Raw genomic sequence first — 18,569 nt, forward strand, 5'->3', positions numbered from 1 at the left:
TCTCTTCTTTACCCTTTCTCTTTTCTCTTTTCTCTTCATTTCTCTTCTTTTCTCTTTTCTCTTCTTTTCTCTTCTTTACCCCTTTCTCCTTTCTCTTCTTTTCTCTTCTTTTCTCTTCTTTTCTCTATTCTCTTTTCTCTTGTTTTCTCTTCTTTAACCCTTTCTCTTTTCTCTTTTCTCTTCTTTTCACTTTTTTCTCTTTTCTCTTTTAGGTTTTTTTTCCTTTTAAGCTTCTTTTCTCTTCTTTACCCCTTTCTCTTTTCACTTCTTTTCTCTTCTTTTCTCTTTTCTCTTCTTTTCTCTTCTTTAACCCTTTCTCTTTTCTCTTTTCTCTTCTTTTCTCTTTTCTCCTCTTTTCGCTTTTCTAATTTCATCTTTTCTCCTCTTTTCTCTTTTTTCATCTCTCTGCTTTTCTCTTCTGTTCTCTTTTCTCTTTTCTATTCTTTTCTATGTCTTCTCTTTTCTCTTTTCGCTTGTTTTCTTTCTATTTTCTCTTTTCTCGTCATTTCTCTTTTCTCTAAACTCTTCTTTCCTTTTCTCTCCTTTCTCTTTCTCTTCTTTTCTCTTCCTTTCTCTTCTTTTCTCTTTTCTCTTTACTCTTCTTTTCTCTCCTTTCTCTTTCTCTTCTTTTCTCTTCATTTCTCTTCTTTTCTCTTCTTTGCTCTTCTTTTCTCATTTCTCTTGTTTGCTCTTCTTTTCTCTTCGGATCTCTTTTCTCTTCATTTCTCTTCTTTCCGTTTCGAATTCTCTTCTTTTCTCATTTCTCTTTTCTCTTTTCTCTTCTTTTCTATTCTTTTCTTTTTCTCTTCTTTTCTCTTCTTTACCCCTTTCATTTTTCTCTTTTAGCTTCTTTTCTCTTCTTTACCCCTTTCTCTTTTCTCTTCTTTTCTCTTTTCTCTTGTTTTCCCTTCTTGAACCCTTTCTCTTTTCTCATTTCTCTTCTTTTCTCTTCTCTTTTCTCTTTTCTCTTCTTTTCTCTTCATTTCCCTTCTTTTCTCTTTTCTCTTCTTTTCTCTTCTTTACCCCTTTCTCCTTTCTCTTGTTTTCTCTTCTTTTCTCATTTCTTTTTTCTCTTGTTTTCTCTTCTTTAACCCTTTCTCTTTTCTCTTTTCTCTTCTTTTCTCTTTTCTCTACTTTTCTCTTCTTTTCTCTTTTCTCTTTTCTCTTCTTTTCTCTTCTTTTCTCTTCTTTTCTCTTTTCTCTTTTTTCTCTTCTTTTCTATTTTTGTTCATGTCTCTTCTTTTCTCTTCTTTTCTCTTTTCTCTTCTTTTCTCTTCTTTTCTCTTCATTTCTCTTCTTTTCTCTTTTCACTTCTATTCTCTTCTTTACCCTTTCTCTTTTCTCTTTTCTCTACTTTTCTCTTCTTTTCTATTCTTTTCTTTTTCTCTTCTTTTCTCTTCTTTACCCCTTTCTTTTTTCTCTTTTCTCTTCATTTCTCTTCTTTTCTCTTTTCACTTCTTTTCTCTTCTTTAACCCTTTCTCTTTTCTCTTTTCTCTACTTTTCTCTTCTTTTCTCTTTTCTCTTTTCTCTTTTTTTCTCTTCATTTCTCTTCTTTTCTCTTCGGATCACTTTTCTCTTCATTTCTCTTCTTTTCTCTTCTTTTCTCTTTTCTCTTTACTCTTCTTGTCTTTTCTCTTCTTTTCTATTCTTTTCTTTTTCTCTTCTTTTCTCTTCTTTACCCCTTTCATTTTTCTCTTTTCACTTCTTTTCTCTTCTTTAACCCTTTCTCTTTTCTCTTTTCTCTACTTTTCTCTTCTTTTCTATTCTTTTCTTTTTCTCTTCTTTTCTCTTTTTTCTCTTTTCTCTTTTTGCTTCTTTTCTCTCTTATCCCTCTTCACTACTTTTCCCTTTTCTCTTTTCTCTTTTTTCTCTTCTTTTCCCTTTTCTCTTCTTTTCTCTTCATTTCTCGTCTTTTCTCTTTTCACTTCTTTTCTCTTCTTCAACCCTTTCTCTTTTCTCTTTTCTCTACTTTTCTGTTCTTTTCTATTCTTTTCTTTTTCTCTTCTTTTCTCTTCTTTTCCCATTTCTTTTTTCTCTTTTCTCTTGTTTTCTCTTCTTTTCTCTTTTCTCTTCTTTCTCTTCATTCCTCTTCTTTTCTCTTTGCTCTTGTTTTCTCTTCTTTTCTCTTTTCTCTTTGCTCTTGTTTTCTCTTCTTTTCTCTTTTCTATTTTCTCTTTATTTCTCTTCTTTTCTCTTCTTTTCTCTTCTTTACCCCTTTCTCCTTTCTCTTCTTTTCTCTTCTTTTCTCATTTCTCTTTTCTCTTGTTTTCTCTTCTTTAACCCTTTCTCTTTTCTCTTTTCACTTCTTTTCTCTTTTCTCTTCTTTACTCTTCTTTTCTCTTCATTTCTCTTCTTTTCTCTTTTCACTTCTATTCTCTTCTTTACCCTTTCTCTTTTCTCTTTTCTCTTCTTTTCTCTTCATTTCCCTTCTTTTCTCTTTTCACTTCTTTTCTCGTCTTTAACCCCTTCTCTTTTCTCTTTTCTCTACTTTTCTCTTCTTTTCTATTCTTTTCTTTTTCTCTTCTTTTCTCTTCTTTACCCCTTTCTTTTTTCTCTTTTCTCTTCATTTCTCTTCTTTTCTCTTTTCACTTCTTTTCTCTTCTTTAACCCTTTCTCTTTTCTCTTTTCTCTACTTTTCTCTTCTTTTCTCTTTTCTCTTTTCTCTTTTTTTCTCTTCATTTCTCTTCTTTTCTCTTCTTTTCTCTTTTCTCTTCTTTTCTCTTTTTTTAACTTATCACTTTTCTCTTCTTTACTCTTTTCTTTTCTCTTCTTTTCTCTTTTCTCTTCTTTTCTCTTTTTTCTCTTTTCTCTTTTTGCTTCTTTTCTCTCTTATCCCTCTTCACTACTTTTCTCTTTTCTCTTTTTTCTTCTATTCTCTTCTTTTCTCTTTTCTTTTCTCTTTTCGCGTCTTTTCTCTTTTTTCTCTTTTCTCTTTTTGCTTCTTTTCTCTCTTATCCCTCTTCACTACTTTTCTCTTTTCTCTTTTTTCTTCTATTCTCTTCTTTTCTCTTTTCTTTTCTCTTTTCGCGTCTTTTCCCTTTTCTCTTTTCTCTTTTTTCTCTTCTTTTCCCTTTTCTCTTCTTTTCTCTTCATTTCTCTTCTTTTCTCTTTTCACTTCTTTTCTCTTCTTTACCCTTTCTCTTTTCTCTTCTTTTCTCTTCATTTCTCTTCTTTTCTCTTTTCACTTCTATTGTCTTCTTTACCCTTTCTCTTTTCTCTTTTCTCTTCTTTTCTCTTTTCTCTTCTTTTCTCTTCTTTTCTCTTTTCACTTCTATTCTCTTCTTTACCCTTTCTCTTTTCTCTTTTCTCTTCTTTTCTCTTCATTTCCCTTCTTTTCTCTTTTCACTTCTTTTCTCGTTTTTAACCCTTTCCCTTTTCTCTTTTCTCTACTTTTCTCTTATTTTCTATTCTTTCCTTTTTCTCTTCTTTACTCTTCTTTACCCCTTTCTTTTTTCTCTTTTCTCTTTTTTCTCTTCTTTTCTATTTTTGTTCATGTCTCTTCTTTTCTCTTTTTTTCTCTTTTCTCTTCTTTTCTCTTCTTTTAACTTATCACTTTTCTCTTCTTTACTCTTTTCTTTTCTCTTCTTTTCTCTTTTCTCTTCTTTTCTCTTTTTTCTCTTTTCTCTTTTTGCTTCTTTTCTCTCTTATCCCTCTTCACTACTTTTCTCTTTTCTTTTTTCTTCTATTCTCTTCTTTTCTCTTTTCTTTTCTCTTTTTTCATCTTTTCCCTTTTCTCTTTTCTCTTTTTTCTCTTCTTTTCCCTTTTCTCTTCTTTTCTCTTCATTTCTCTTCTTTTCTCTTTTCACTTCTTTTCTCTTCTTTAACCCTTTCTCTTTTCTCTTTTCTCTACTTTTCTCTTCTTTTCTATTCTTATCTTTTTCTCTTCTTTTCTCTTCTTTACCCATTTCTTTTTTCTCTTTTCTCTTGTTTTCTCTTCTTTTCTCTTTTCTCTTCTTTCTCTTCATTCCTCTTCTTTTCTCTTTGCTCTTGTTTTCTCTTCTTTTCTCATTTCTCTTTTCTCTTGTTTTCTCTTCTTTAACCCTTTCTCTTTTATCATTTCTCTTCTTTTCTCTTTTCTCTTCTTTTCTCTTCTTTTCTCTTCATTTCTCTTCTTTTCTCTTTTCACTTCTATTCTCTTCTTTGCCCTTTCTCTTTTCTCTTTTCTCTACTTTTCTCTTCATTTCTATTTTTGTTCATGTCTCTTCTTTTCTCTTCTTTTCTCTTCATTTCTCTTCTTTTCTCTTTTCTCTTTTTTCTCTTCTTATCTATTTTTGTTCATGTCTCTTCTTTTCTCTTCATTTCTCCTTTCTCTTCTTTTCTCTTCTTTTCTCATTTCTCTTCTTTTCTCTTTTTTCTCTTTTCTCTTTTTGCTTCTTTTCTCTCTTATCCCTCTTCACTACTTTTCTCTTTTCTCTTTTTTCTTCTCTTCACTTCTTTTCTCTTTTCTTTTCTCTTTTTTCGTCTTTTCCCTTTTCTCTTTTCTCTTTTTTCTCTTCTTTTTCCTTTTCTCTTCTTTTCTCTTCATTTCTCTTTTCTCTTTTCACTTCTTTTCTCTTCTTTACCCTTTCTCTTTTCTCTTTTCTCTTCTTTTCTCTTCATTTCCCTCCTTTTCTCTTTTCACTTCTTTTCTCTTCATTTCACTTCTTTTCTCTTTTCACTTCTTTTCTCTTCTTTAACCTTTCTCTTTTCTCTTTTCTCTTCTTTTCTCTTCATTTCTCTTCTTTTCTCTTTTCACTTCTATTCTCTTCTTTACCCTTTCTCTTTTCTCTTTTTTCTCTTCTTTTTCCTTTTCTCTTCTTTTCTCTTCATTTCTCTTCTTTTCTTTTCACTTCTTTTCTCTTTTTTAACCCTTTCTCTTTTCTCTTTTCTCTACTTTTCTGTTCTTTTCTATTCTTTTCTTTTTCTCTTCTTTTCTCTTCTTTACCCATTTCATTTTTCTCTTTTCTCTTGTTTTCTCTTCTTTTCTCTTTTCTCTTCTTTCTCTTCCACCCTCTTCTTTTCTCTTTTCTCTTGTTTTCTCTTCTATTCTCTTTTCTCATGGCTCTTGTTTTCTCTTCTTTTCTCTTTTCTATTTTCTCTTCATTTCTCTTCTTTACTCTTCTTTTCTCTTTTCTCTTCTTTTCTCTTCTCTTTTCTCTTTTCTCTTCTTTTCTCTTCATTTCACTTCTTTTCTCTTTTCACTTCTTTTCTCTTCTTTACCCTTTCTCTTTTCTCTTTTCTCTTCTTCTCTCTTCATTTCTCTTCTTTTCTCTTTTCACTTCTATTCTCTTCTTTACCCTTTCTCTTTTCTCTTTTCTCTTCTTTTCTCTTTTCTCTTCTTTTCTCTTCTTTTCTCTTTTCACTTCTATTCTCTTCTTTACCCTTTCTCTTTTCTCTTTTCTCTTCTTTTCTCTTCATTTCCCTTCTTTTCTCTTTTCACTTCTTTTCTCGTTTTTAACCCTTTCCCTTTTCTGTTTTCTCTACTTTTCTCTTCTTTTCTATTCTTTCCTTTTTCTCTTCTTTTCTCTTCTTTACCCCTTTCTTTTTTCTCTTTTCTCTTGTTTTCTCTTCTTTTCTCTTTTCTCTTTTTTCTCTTCTTTTCTATTTTTGTTCATGTCTCTTCTTTTCTCTTTTTTTCTCTTTTCTCTTCTTTTCTCTTCTTTTAACTTATCACTTTTCTCTTCTTTACTCTTTTCTTTTCTCTTCTTTTCTCTTTTCTCTTCTTTTCTCTTTTTTCTCTTTTCTCTTTTTGCTTCTTTTCTCTCTTATCCCTCTTCACTACTTTTCTCTTTTCTCTTTTTTCTTCTATTCTCTTCTTTTCTCTTTTCTTTTCTCTTTTCGCGTCTTTTCCCTTTTCTCTTTTCTCTTTTTTCTCTTCTTTTCCCTTTTCTCTTCTTTTCTCTTCATTTCTCTTCTTTTCTCTTTTCACTTCTTTTCTCTTCTTTAACCCTTTCTCTTTTCTCTTTTCTCTACTTTTCTGTTCTTTTCTATTCTTTTCTTTTTCTCTTCTTTTCTCTTCTTTACCCATTTCTTTTTTCTCTTTTCTCTTGTTTTCTCTTCTTTTCTCTTTTCTCTTCTTTCTCTTCATTCCTCTTCTTTTCTCTTTGCTCTTGTTTTCTCTTCTTTTCTCATTTCTCTTTTCTCTTGTTTTCTCTTCTTTAACCCTTTCTCTTTTCTCATTTCTCTTCTTTTCTCTTTTCTCTTCTTTTCTCTTCATTTCTCTTCTTTTCTCTTTTCACTTCTATTCTCTTCTTTACCCTTTCTCTTTTCTCTTTTCTCTTCTTTTCTCTTCATTTCTATTTTTGTTCATGTCTCTTCTTTTCTCTTCTTTTCTCTTCATTTCTCTTCTTTTCTCTTTTCTCTTCTTTTCTCTTCATTTCTCTTCTTTTCTCTTTTCACTTCTATTCTCCTCTTTACCCTTTCTCTTTTCTCTTTTCTCTTCTTTTCTCTTCATTTCTATTTTTGTTCATGTCTCTTCTTTTCTCTTCTTTTCTCTTCATTTCTCTTCTTTTCTCTTTTCTCTTCTTTTCTTATTTCTCTTCTTTTCTCTTCTCTTTTCTCTTTTCTCTTCTTTTCTCTTCATTTCCCTTCTTTTCTCTTTTCTCTTCTTTTCTCTTCTTTACCCCTTTCTCCTTTCTCTTCTTTTCTCTTCTTTTCTCATTTCTTTTTTCTCTTGTTTTCTCTTCTTTAACCCTTTCTCTTTTCTCTTTTCTCTTCTTTTCTCTTTTCTCTACTTTTCTCTTCTTTTCTCTTTTCTCTTTTCTCTTCTTTTCTCTTCATTTCTCTTCTTTTCTCTTTTCTCTTTTTTCTCTTCTTTTCTATTTTTGTTCATGTCTCTTCTTTTCTCTTCTTTTCTCTTTTCTCTTCTTTTCTCTTCTTTTCTCTTCATTTCTCTTCTTTTCTCTTTTCACTTCTATTCTCTTCTTTACCCTTTCTCTTTTCTCTTTTCTCTTCTTTTCTCTTCATTTCCCTTCTTTTCTCTTTTCACTTCTTTTCTCGTCTTTAACCCTTTCTCTTTTCTCTTTTCTCTACTTTTCTCTTCTTTTCTATTCTTTTCTTTTTCTCTTCTTTTCTCTTTTTTCTCTTTTCTCTTTTTGCTTCTTTTCTCTCTTATCCCTCTTCACTACTTTTCCCTTTTCTCTTTTCTCTTTTTTCTCTTCTTTTCCCTTTTCTCTTCTTTTCTCTTCATTTCTCGTCTTTTCTCTTTTCACTTCTTTTCTCTTCTTTAACCCTTTCTCTTTTCTCTTTTCTCTACTTTTCTGTTCTTTTCTATTCTTTTCTTTTTCTCTTCTTTTCTCTTCTTTTCCCATTTCTTTTTTCTCTTTTCTCTTGTTTTCTCTTCTTTTCTCTTTTCTCTTCTTTCTCTTCATTCCTCTTCTTTTCTCTTTGCTCTTGTTTTCTCTTCTTTTCTCTTTTCTCTTTGCTCTTGTTTTCTCTTCTTTTCTCTTTTCTATTTTCTCTTTATTTCTCTTCTTTTCTCTTCTTTTCTCTTCTTTACCCCTTTCTCCTTTCTCTTCTTTTCTCTTCTTTTCTCATTTCTCTTTTCTCTTGTTTTCTCTTCTTTACCCCTTTCTCTTTTCTCTTTTCACTTCTTTTCTCTTTTCTCTTCTTTACTCTTCTTTTCTCTTCATTTCTCTTCTTTTCTCTTTTCACTTCTATTCTCTTCTTTACCCTTTCTCTTTTCTCTTTTCTCTTCTTTTCTCTTCATTTCCCTTCTTTTCTCTTTTCACTTCTTTTCTCGTCTTTAACCCCTTCTCTTTTCTCTTTTCTCTACTTTTCTCTTCTTTTCTATTCTTTTCTTTTTCTCTTCTTTTCTCTTCTTTACCCCTTTCTTTTTTCTCTTTTCTCTTCATTTCTCTTCTTTTCTCTTTTCACTTCTTTTCTCTTCTTTAACCCTTTCTCTTTTCTCTTTTCTCTACTTTTCTCTTCTTTTCTCTTTTCTCTTTTTTTCTCTTCATTTCTCTTCTTTTCTCTTCTTTTCTCTTTTCTCTTCTTTTCTCTTTTTTTAACTTATCACTTTTCTCTTCTTTACTCTTTTCTTTTCTCTTCTTTTCTCTTTTCTCTTCTTTTCTCTTTTTTCTCTTTTCTCTTTTTGCTTCTTTTCTCTCTTATCCCTCTTCACTACTTTTCTCTTTTCTCTTTTTCTTCTATTCTCTTCTTTTCTCTTTTCTTTTCTCTTTTCGCGTCTTTTCCCTTTTCTCTTTTCTCTTTTTTCTCTTCTTTTCCCTTTTCTCTTCTTTTCTCTTCATTTCTCTTCTTTTCTCTTTTCACTTCTTTTCTCTTCTTTAACCCTTTCTCTTTTCTCTTTTCTCTACTTTTCTGTTCTTTTCTATTCTTTTCTTTTTCTCTTCTTTTCTCTTCTTTACCCATTTCTTTTTTCTCTTTTCTCTTGTTTTCTCTTCTTTTCTCTTTTCTCTTCTTTCTCTTCATTCCTCTTCTTTTCTCTTTGCTCTTGTTTTCTCTTCTTTTCTCATTTCTCTTTTCTCTTGTTTTCTCTTCTTTAACCCTTTCTCTTTTCTCATTTCTCTTCTTTTCTCTTTTCTCTTCTTTTCTCTTCATTTCTCTTCTTTTCTCTTTTCACTTCTATTCTCTTCTTTACCCTTTCTCTTTTCTCTTTTCTCTTCTTTTCTCTTCATTTCTATTTTTGTTCATGTCTCTTCTTTTCTCTTCTTTTCTCTTCATTGCTCTTCTTTTCTCTTTTCTCTTCTTTTCTCATTTCTCTTCTTTTCTCTTCTCTTTTCTCTTTTCTCTTCCTTTCTCTTCATTTCCCTTCTTTTCTCTTTTCTCTTCTTTTCTCTTCTTTACCCCTTTCTCCTTTCTCTTCTTTTCTCTTCTTTTCTCATTTCTTTTTTCTCTTGTTTTCTCTTCTTTAACCCTTTCTCTTTTCTCTTTTCTCTTCTTTTCTCTTTTCTCTACCTTTCTCTTCTTTTCTCTTTTCTCTTTTCTCTTCTTTTCTCTTCATTTCTCTTCTTTTCTCTTTTCTCTTTTTTCTCTTCTTTTCTATTTTTGTTCATGTCTCTTCTTTTCTCTTCTTTTCTCTTTTCTCTTCTTTTCTCTTCTTTTCTCTTCATTTCTCTTCTTTTCTCTTTTCACTTCTATTCTCTTCTTTACCCTTTCTCTTTTCTCTTTTCTCTTCTTTTCTCTTCATTTCGCTTCTTTTCTCTTTTCACTTCTTTTCTCGTCTTTAACCCTTTCTCTTTTCTCTTTTCTCTACTTTTCTCTTCTTTTCTATTCTTTTCTTTTTCTCTTCTTTTCTCTTTTTTCTCTTTTCTCTTTTTGCTTCTTTTCTCTCTTATCCCTCTTCACTACTTTTCCCTTTTCTCTTTTCTCTTTTTTCTCTTCTTTTCCCTTTTCTCTTCTTTTCTCTTCATTTCTCGTCTTTTCTCTTTTCACTTCTTTTCTCTTCTTTAACCCTTTCTCTTTTCTCTTTTCTCTACTTTTCTCTTCATTTCTATTTTTGTTCATGTCTCTTCTTTTCTCTTCTTTTCTCTTCATTTCTCTTCTTTTCTCTTTTCTCTTTTTTCTCTTCTTATCTATTTTTGTTCATGTCTCTTCTTTTCTCTTCATTTCTCTTTTCTCTTCTTTTCTCTTCTTTACCCCTTTCTCCTTTCTCTTCTTTTCTCTTCTTTTCTCATTTCTCTTCTTTTCTCTTTTTTCTCTTTTCTCTTTTTGCTTCTTTTCTCTCTTATCCCTCTTCACTACTTTTCTCTTTTCTCTTTTTTCTTCTATTCACTTCTTTTCTCTTTTCTTTTCTCTTTTTTCGTCTTTTCCCTTTTCTCTTTTCTCTTTTTTCTCTTCTTTTTCCTTTTCTCTTCTTTTCTCTTCATTTCTCTTTTCTCTTTTCACTTCTTTTCTCTTCTTTACCCTTTCTCTTTTCTCTTTTCTCTTCTTTTCTCTTCATTTCCCTCCTTTTCTCTTTTCACTTCTTTTCTCTTCATTTCACTTCTTTTCTCTTTTCACTTCTTTTCTCTTCTTTAACCTTTCTCTTTTCTCTTTTCTCTTCTTTTCTCTTCATTTCTCTTCTTTTCTCTTTTCACTTCTATTCTCTTCTTTACCCTTTCTCTTTTCTCTTTTTTCTCTTCTTTTTCCTTTTCTCTTCTTTTCTCTTCATTTCTCTTCTTTTCTTTTCACTTCTTTTCTCTTTTTTAACCCTTTCTCTTTTCTCTTTTCTCTACTTTTCTGTTCTTTTCTATTCTTTTCTTTTTCTCTTCTTTTCTCTTCTTTACCCATTTCATTTTTCTCTTTTCTCTTGTTTTCTCTTCTTTTCTCTTTTCTCTTCTTTCTCTTCCACCCTCTTCTTTTCTCTTTTCTCATGGCTCTTGTTTTCTCTTCTTTTCTCTTTTCTATTTTCTCTTCATTTCTCTTCTTTACTCTTCTTTTCTCTTTTCTCTTCTTTTCTCTTCTCTTTTCTCTTTTCTCTTCTTTTCTCTTCATTTCACTTCTTTTCTCTTTTCACTTCTTTTCTCTTCTTTACCCTTTCTCTTTACTCTTTTCTCTTCTTCTCTCTTCATTTCTCTTCTTTTCTCTTTTCACTTCTATTCTCTTCTTTACCCTTTCTCTTTTCTCTTTTCTCTTCTTTTCTCTTTTCTCTTCTTTTCTCTTCTTTTCTCTTTTCACTTCTATTCTCTTCTTTACCCTTTCTCTTTTCTCTTTTCTCTTCTTTTCTCTTCATTTCCCTTCTTTTCTCTTTTCACTTCTTTTCTCGTTTTTAACCCTTTCCCTTTTCTGTTTTCTCTACTTTTCTCTTCTTTTCTATTCTTTCCTTTTTCTCTTCTTTTCTCTTCTTTACCCCTTTCTTTTTTCTCTTTTCTCTTGTTTTCTCTTCTTTTCTCTTTTCTCTTTTTTCTCTTCTTTTCTATTTTTGTTCATGTCTCTTCTTTTCTCTTTTTTTCTCTTTTCTCTTCTTTTCTCTTCTTTTAACTTATCACTTTTCTCTTCTTTACTCTTTTCTTTTCTCTTCTTTTCTCTTTTCTCTTCTTTTCTCTTTTTTCTCTTTTCTCTTTTTGCTTCTTTTCTCTCTTATCCCTCTTCACTACTTTTCTCTTTTCTCTTTTTTCTTCTATTCTCTTCTTTTCTCTTTTCTTTTCTCTTTTCGCGTCTTTTCCCTTTTCTCTTTTCTCTTTTTTCTCTTCTTTTCCCTTTTCTCTTCTTTTCTCTTCATTTCTCTTCTTTTCTCTTTTCACTTCTTTTCTCTTCTTTAACCCTTTCTCTTTTCTCTTTTCTCTACTTTTCTGTTCTTTTCTATTCTTTTCTTTTTCTCTTCTTTTCTCTTCTTTACCCATTTCTTTTTTCTCTTTTCTCTTTTTGCTTCTTTTCTCTCTTATCCCTCTTCACTACTTTTCTCTTTTCTCTTTTTTCTTCTATTCTCTTCTTTTCTCTTTTCTTTTCTCTTTTCGCGTCTTTTCCCTTTTCTCTTTTCTCTTTTTTCTCTTCTTTTCCCTTTTCTCTTCTTTTCTCTTCATTTCTCTTCTTTTCTCTTTTCACTTCTTTTCTCTTCTTTAACCCTTTCTCTTTTCTCTTTTCTCTACTTTTCTGTTCTTTTCTATTCTTTTCTTTTTCTCTTCTTTTCTCTTCTTTACCCATTTCTTTTTTCTCTTTTCTCTTGTTTTCTCTTCTTTTCTCTTTTCTCTTCTTTCTCTTCATTCCTCTTCTTTTCTCTTTGCTCTTGTTTTCTCTTCTTTTCTCATTTCTCTTTTCTCTTGTTTTCTCTTCTTTAACCCTTTCTCTTTTCTCATTTCTCTTCTTTTCTCTTTTCTCTTCTTTTCTCTTCATTTCTCTTCTTTTCTCTTTTCACTTCTATTCTCTTCTTTACCCTTTCTCTTTTCTCTTTTCTCTTCTTTTCTCTTCATTTCTATTTTTGTTCATGTCTCTTCTTTTCTCTTCTTTTCTCTTCATTTCTCTTCTTTTCTCTTTTCTCTTCTTTTCTCTTCATTTCTCTTCTTTTCTCTTTTCACTTCTATTCTCTTCTTTACCCTTTCTCTTTTCTCTTTTCTCTTCTTTTCTCTTCATTTCTATTTTTGTTCATGTCTCTTCTTTTCTCTTCTTTTCTCTTCATTTCTCTTCTTTTCTCTTTTCTCTTCTTTTCTTATTTCTCTTCTTTTCTCTTCTCTTTTCTCTTTTCTCTTCTTTTCTCTTCATTTCCCTTCTTTTCTCTTTTCTCTTCTTTTCTCTTCTTTACCCCTTTCTCCTTTCTCTTCTTTTCTCTTCTTTTCTCATTTCTTTTTTCTCTTGTTTTCTCTTCTTTAACCCTTTCTCTTTTCTCTTTTCTCTTCTTTTCTCTTTTCTCTACTTTTCTCTTCTTTTCTCTTTTCTCTTTTCTCTTCTTTTCTCTTCATTTCTCTTCTTTTCTCTTTTCTCTTTTTTCTCTTCTTTTCTATTTTTGTTCATGTCTCTTCTTTTCTCTTCTTTTCTCTTTTCTCTTCTTTTCTCTTCTTTTCTCTTCATTTCTCTTCTTTTCTCTTTTCACTTCTATTCTCTTCTTTACCCTTTCTCTTTTCTCTTTTCTCTTCTTTTCTCTTCATTTCCCTTCTTTTCTCTTTTCACTTCTTTTCTCGTCTTTAACCCTTTCTCTTTTCTCTTTTCTCTACTTTTCTCTTCTTTTCTATTCTTTTCTTTTTCTCTTCTTTTCTCTTTTTTCTCTTTTCTCTTTTTGCTTCTTTTCTCTCTTATCCCTCTTCACTACTTTTCCCTTTTCTCTTTTCTCTTTTTTCTCTTCTTTTCCCTTTTCTCTTCTTTTCTCTTCATTTCTCGTCTTTTCTCTTTTCACTTCTTTTCTCTTCTTTAACCCTTTCTCTTTTCTCTTTTCTCTACTTTTCTGTTCTTTTCTATTCTTTTCTTTTTCTCTTCTTTTCTCTTCTTTTCCCATTTCTTTTTTCTCTTTTCTCTTGTTTTCTCTTCTTTTCTCTTTTCTCTTCTTTCTCTTCATTCCTCTTCTTTTCTCTTTGCTCTTGTTTTCTCTTCTTTTCTCTTTTCTCTTTGCCCTTGTTTTCTCTTCTTTTCTCTTTTCTATTTTCTCTTTATTTCTCTTCTTTTCTCTTCTTTTCTCTTCTTTACCCCTTTCTCCTTTCTCTTCTTTTCTCTTCTTTTCTCATTTCTCTTTTCTCTTGTTTTCTCTTCTTTAACCCTTTCTCTTTTCTCTTTTCACTTCTTTTCTCTTTTCTCTTCTTTACTCTTCTTTTCTCTTCATTTCTCTTCTTTTCTCTTTTCACTTCTATTCTCTTCTTTACCCTTTCTCTTTTCTCTTTTCTCTTCTTTTCTCTTCATTTCCCTTCTTTTCTCTTTTCACTTCTTTTCTCGTCTTTAACCCCTTCTCTTTTCTCTTTTCTCTACTTTTCTCTTCTTTTCTATTCTTTTCTTTTTCTCTTCTTTTCTCTTCTTTACCCCTTTCTTTTTTCTCTTTTCTCTTCATTTCTCTTCTTTTCTCTTTTCACTTCTTTTCTCTTCTTTAACCCTTTCTCTTTTCTCTTTTCTCTACTTTTCTCTTCTTTTCTCTTTTCTCTTTTTTTCTCTTCATTTCTCTTCTTTTCTCTTCTTTTCTCTTTTCTCTTCTTTTCTCTTTTTTTAACTTATCACTTTTCTCTTCTTTACTCTTTTCTTTTCTCTTCTTTTCTCTTTTCTCTTCTTTTCTCTTTTTTCTCTTTTCTCTTTTTGCTTCTTTTCTCTCTTATCCCTCTTCACTACTTTTCTCTTTTCTCTTTTTTCTTCTATTCTCTTCTTTTCTCTTTTCTTTTCTCTTTTCGCGTCTTTTCCCTTTTCTCTTTTCTCTTTTTTCTCTTCTTTTCCCTTTTCTCTTCTTTTCTCTTCATTTCTCTTCTTTTCTATTTTTGTTCATGTCTCTTCTTTTCTCTTCTTTTCTCTTTTCTCTTCTTTTCTCTTCTTTTCTCTTCATTTCTCTTCTTTTCTCTTTTCACTTCTATTCTCTTCTTTACCCTTTCTCTTTTCTCTTTTCTCTTCTTTTCTCTTCATTTCGCTTCTTTTCTCTTTTCACTTCTTTTCTCGTCTTTAACCCTTTCTCTTTTCTCTTTTCTCTACTTTTCTCTTCTTTTCTATTCTTTTCTTTTTCTCTTCTTTTCTCTTTTTTCTCTTTTCTCTTTTTGCTTCTTTTCTCTCTTATCCCTCTTCACTACTTTTCCCTTTTCTCTTTTCTCTTTTTTCTCTTCTTTTCCCTTTTCTCTTCTTTTCTCTTCATTTCTCGTCTTTTCTCTTTTCACTTCTTTTCTCTTCTTTAACCCTTTCTCTTTTCTCTTTTCTCTACTTTTCTCTTCATTTCTATTTTTGTTCATGTCTCTTCTTTTCTCTTCTTTTCTCTTCATTTCTCTTCTTTTCTCTTTTCTCTTTTTTCTCTTCTTATCTATTTTTATTCATGTCTCTTCTTTTCTCTTCATTTCTCTTTTCTCTTCTTTTCTCTTCTTTACCCCTTTCTCCTTTCTCTTCTTTTCTCTTCTTTTCTCATTTCTCTTCTTTTCTCTTTTTTCTCTTTTCTCTTTTTGCTTCTTTTCTCTCTTATCCCTCTTCACTACTTTTCTCTTTTCTCTTTTTTCTTCTATTCACTTCTTTTCTCTTTTCTTTTCTCTTTTTTCGTCTTTTCCCTTTTCTCTTTTCTCTTTTTTCTCTTCTTTTTCCTTTTCTCTTCTTTCTCTTCATTTCTCTTTTCTCTTTTCACTTCTTTTCTCTTCTTTACCCTTTCTCTTTTCTCTTTTCTCTTCTTTTCTCTTCATTTCCCTCCTTTTCTCTTTTCACTTCTTTTCTCTTCATTTCACTTCTTTTCTCTTTTCACTTCTTTTCTCTTCTTTAACCTTTCTCTTTTCTCTTTTCTCTTCTTTTCTCTTCATTTCTCTTCTTTTCTCTTTTCACTTCTATTCTCTTCTTTACCCTTTCTCTTTTCTCTTTTTTCTCTTCTTTTTCCTTTTCTCTTCTTTTCTCTTCATTTCTCTTCTTTTCTTTTCACTTCTTTTCTCTTTTTTAACCCTTTCTCTTTTCTCTTTTCTCTACTTTTCTGTTCTTTTCTATTCTTTTCTTTTTCTCTTCTTTTCTCTTCTTTACCCATTTCATTTTTCTCTTTTCTCTTGTTTTCTCTTCTTTTCTCTTTTCTCTTCTTTCTCTTCCACCCTCTTCTTTTCTCTTTTCTCTTGTTTTCTCTTCTATTCTCTTTTCTCATGGCTCTTGTTTTCTCTTCTTTTCTCTTTTCTATTTTCTCTTCATTTCTCTTCTTTACTCTTCTTTTCTCTTTTCTCTTCTTTTCTCTTCTCTTTTCTCTTTTCTCTTCTTTTCTCTTCATTTCACTTCTTTTCTCTTTTCACTTCTTTTCTCTTCTTTACCCTTTCTCTTTTCTCTTTTCTCTTCTTCTCTCTTCATTTCTCTTCTTTTCTCTTTTCACTTCTATTCTCTTCTTTACCCTTTCTCTTTTCTCTTTTCTCTTCTTTTCTCTTTTCTCTTCTTTTCTCTTCTTTTCTCTTTTCACTTCTATTCTCTTCTTTACCCTTTCTCTTTTCTCTTTTCTCTTCTTTTCTCTTCATTTCCCTTCTTTTCTCTTTTCACTTCTTTTCTCGTTTTTAACCCTTTCCCTTTTCTGTTTTCTCTACTTTTCTCTTCTTTTCTATTCTTTCCTTTTTCTCTTCTTTTCTCTTCTTTACCCCTTTCTTTTTTCTCTTTTCTCTTGTTTTCTCTTCTTTTCTCTTTTCTCTTTTTTCTCTTCTTTTCTATTTTTGTTCATGTCTCTTCTTTTCTCTTTTTTTCTCTTTTCTCTTCTTTTCTCTTCTTTTAACTTATCACTTTTCTCTTCTTTACTCTTTTCTTTTCTCTTCTTTTCTCTTTTCTCTTCTTTTCTCTTTTTTCTCTTTTCTCTTTTTGCTTCTTTTCTCTCTTATCCCTCTTCACTACTTTTCTCTTTTCTCTTTTTTCTTCTATTCTCTTCTTTTCTCTTTTCTTTTCTCTTTTCGCGTCTTTTCCCTTTTCTCTTTTCTCTTTTTTCTCTTCTTTTCCCTTTTCTCTTCTTTTCTCTTCATTTCTCTTCTTTTCTCTTTTCACTTCTTTTCTCTTCTTTAACCCTTTCTCTTTTCTCTTTTCTCTACTTTTCTGTTCTTTTCTATTCTTTTCTTTTTCTCTTCTTTTCTCTTCTTTACCCATTTCTTTTTTCTCTTTTCTCTTGTTTTCTCTTCTTTTCTCTTTTCTCTTCTTTCTCTTCATTCCTCTTCTTTTCTCTTTGCTCTTGTTTTCTCTTCTTTTCTCATTTCTCTTTTCTCTTGTTTTCTCTTCTTTAACCCTTTCTCTTTTCTCATTTCTCTTCTTTTCTCTTTTCTCTTCTTTTCTCTTCATTTCTCTTCTTTTCTCTTTTCACTTCTATTCTCTTCTTTACCCTTTCTCTTTTCTCTTTTCTCTTCTTTTCTCTTCATTTCTATTTTTGTTCATGTCTCTTCTTTTCTCTTCTTTTCTCTTCATTTCTCTTCTTTTCTCTTTTCTCTTCTTTTCTCTTCATTTCTCTTCTTTTCTCTTTTCACTTCTATTCTCTTCTTTACCCTTTCTCTTTTCTCTTTTCTCTTCTTTTCTCTTCATTTCTATTTTTGTTCATGTCTCTTCTTTTCTCTTCTTTTCTCTTCATTTCTCTTCTTTTCTCTTTTCTCTTCTTTTCTTATTTCTCTTCTTTTCTCTTCTCTTTTCTCTTTTCTCTTCTTTTCTCTTCATTTCCCTTCTTTTCTCTTTTCTCTTCTTTTCTCTTCTTTACCCCTTTCTCCTTTCTCTTCTTTTCTCTTCTTTTCTCATTTCTTTTTTCTCTTGTTTTCTCTTCTTTAACCCTTTCTCTTTTCTCTTTTCTCTTCTTTTCTCTTTTCTCTACTTTTCTCTTCTTTTCTCTTTTCTCTTTTCTCTTCTTTTCTCTTCATTTCTCTTCTTTTCTCTTTTCTCTTTTTTCTCTTCTTTTCTATTTTTGTTCATGTCTCTTCTTTTCTCTTCTTTTCTCTTTTCTCTTCTTTTCTCTTCTTTTCTCTTCATTTCTCTTCTTTTCTCTTTTCACTTCTATTCTCTTCTTTACCCTTTCTCTTTTCTCTTTTCTCTTCTTTTCTCTTCATTTCACTTCTTTTCTCTTTTCACTTCTTTTCTCTTCTTTAACCTTTCTCTTTTCTCTTTTCTCTTCTTTTCTCTTCATTTCTCTTCTTTTCTCTTTTCACTTCTATTCTCTTCTTTACCCTTTCTCTTTTCTCTTTTTTCTCTTCTTTTTCCTTTTCTCTTCTTTTCTCTTCATTTCTCTTCTTTTCTCTTTTCACTTCTTTTCTCTTTTTTAACCCTTTCTCTTTTCTCTTTTCTCTACTTTTCTGTTCTTTTCTATTCTTTTCTTTTTCTCTTCTTTTCTCTTCTTTACCCATTTCATTTTTCTCTTTTCTCTTGTTTTCTCTTCTTTTCTCTTTTCTCTTCTTTCTCTTCCACCCTCTTCTTTTCTCTTTTCTCTTGTTTTCTCTTCTATTCTCTTTTCTCATGGCTCTTGTTTTCTCTTCTTTTCTCTTTTCTATTTTCTCTTCATTTCTCTTCTTTACTCTCCTTTTCTCTTTTCTCTTCTTTTCTCTTCTCTTTTCTCTTTTCTCTTCTTTTCTCTTCATTTCACTTCTTTTCTCTTTTCACTTCTTTTCTCTTCTTTACCCTTTCTCTTTTCTCTTTTCTCTTCTTCTCTCTTCATTTCTCTTCTTTTCTCTTTTCACTTCTATTCTCTTCTTTACCCTTTCTCTTTTCTCTTTTCTCTTCTTTTCTCTTTTCTCTTCTTTTCTCTTCTTTTCTCTTTTCACTTCTATTCTCTTCTTTACCCTTTCTCTTTTCTCTTTTCTCTTCTTTTCTCTTCATTTCCCTTCTTTTCTCTTTTCACTTCTTTTCTCGTTTTTAACCCTTTCCCTTTTCTGTTTTCTCTACTTTTCTCTTCTTTTCTATTCTTTCCTTTTTCTCTTCTTTTCTCTTCTTTACCCCTTTCTTTTTTCTCTTTTCTCTTGTTTTCTCTTCTTTTCTCTTTTCTCTTTTTTCTCTTCTTTTCTATTTTTGTTCATGTCTCTTCTTTTCTCTTTTTTTCTCTTTTCTCTTCTTTTCTCTTCTTTTAACTTATCACTTTTCTCTTCTTTACTCTTTTCTTTTCTCTTCTTTTCTCTTTTCTCTTCTTTTCTCTTTTTTCTCTTTTCTCTTTTTGCTTCTTTTCTCTCTTATCCCTCTTCACTACTTTTCTCTTTTCTCTTTTTTCTTCTATTCTCTTCTTTTCTCTTTTCTTTTCTCTTTTCGCGTCTTTTCCCTTTTCTCTTTTCTCTTCTTTTCTCTTCTTTTCTCTTCATTTCTCTTCTTTTCTCTTTTCACTTCTATTCTCTTCTTTACCCTTTCTCTTTTCTCTTTTCTCTTCTTTTCTCTTCATTTCGCTTCTTTTCTCTTTTCACTTCTTTTCTCATCTTTAACCCTTTCTCTTTTCTCTTTTCTCTACTTTTCTCTTCTTTTCTATTCTTTTCTTTTTCTCTTCTTTTCTCTTTTTTCTCTTTTCTCTTTTTGCTTCTTTTCTCTCTTATCCCTCTTCACTACTTTTCCCTTTTCTCTTTTCTCTTTTTTTTCTTCTTTTCCCTTTTCTCTTCTT

This window comes from Chiloscyllium punctatum, chromosome 39, assembly GCF_047496795.1.
Source record: "Chiloscyllium punctatum isolate Juve2018m chromosome 39, sChiPun1.3, whole genome shotgun sequence".
Lineage (NCBI taxonomy): Eukaryota > Metazoa > Chordata > Chondrichthyes > Orectolobiformes > Hemiscylliidae > Chiloscyllium > Chiloscyllium punctatum.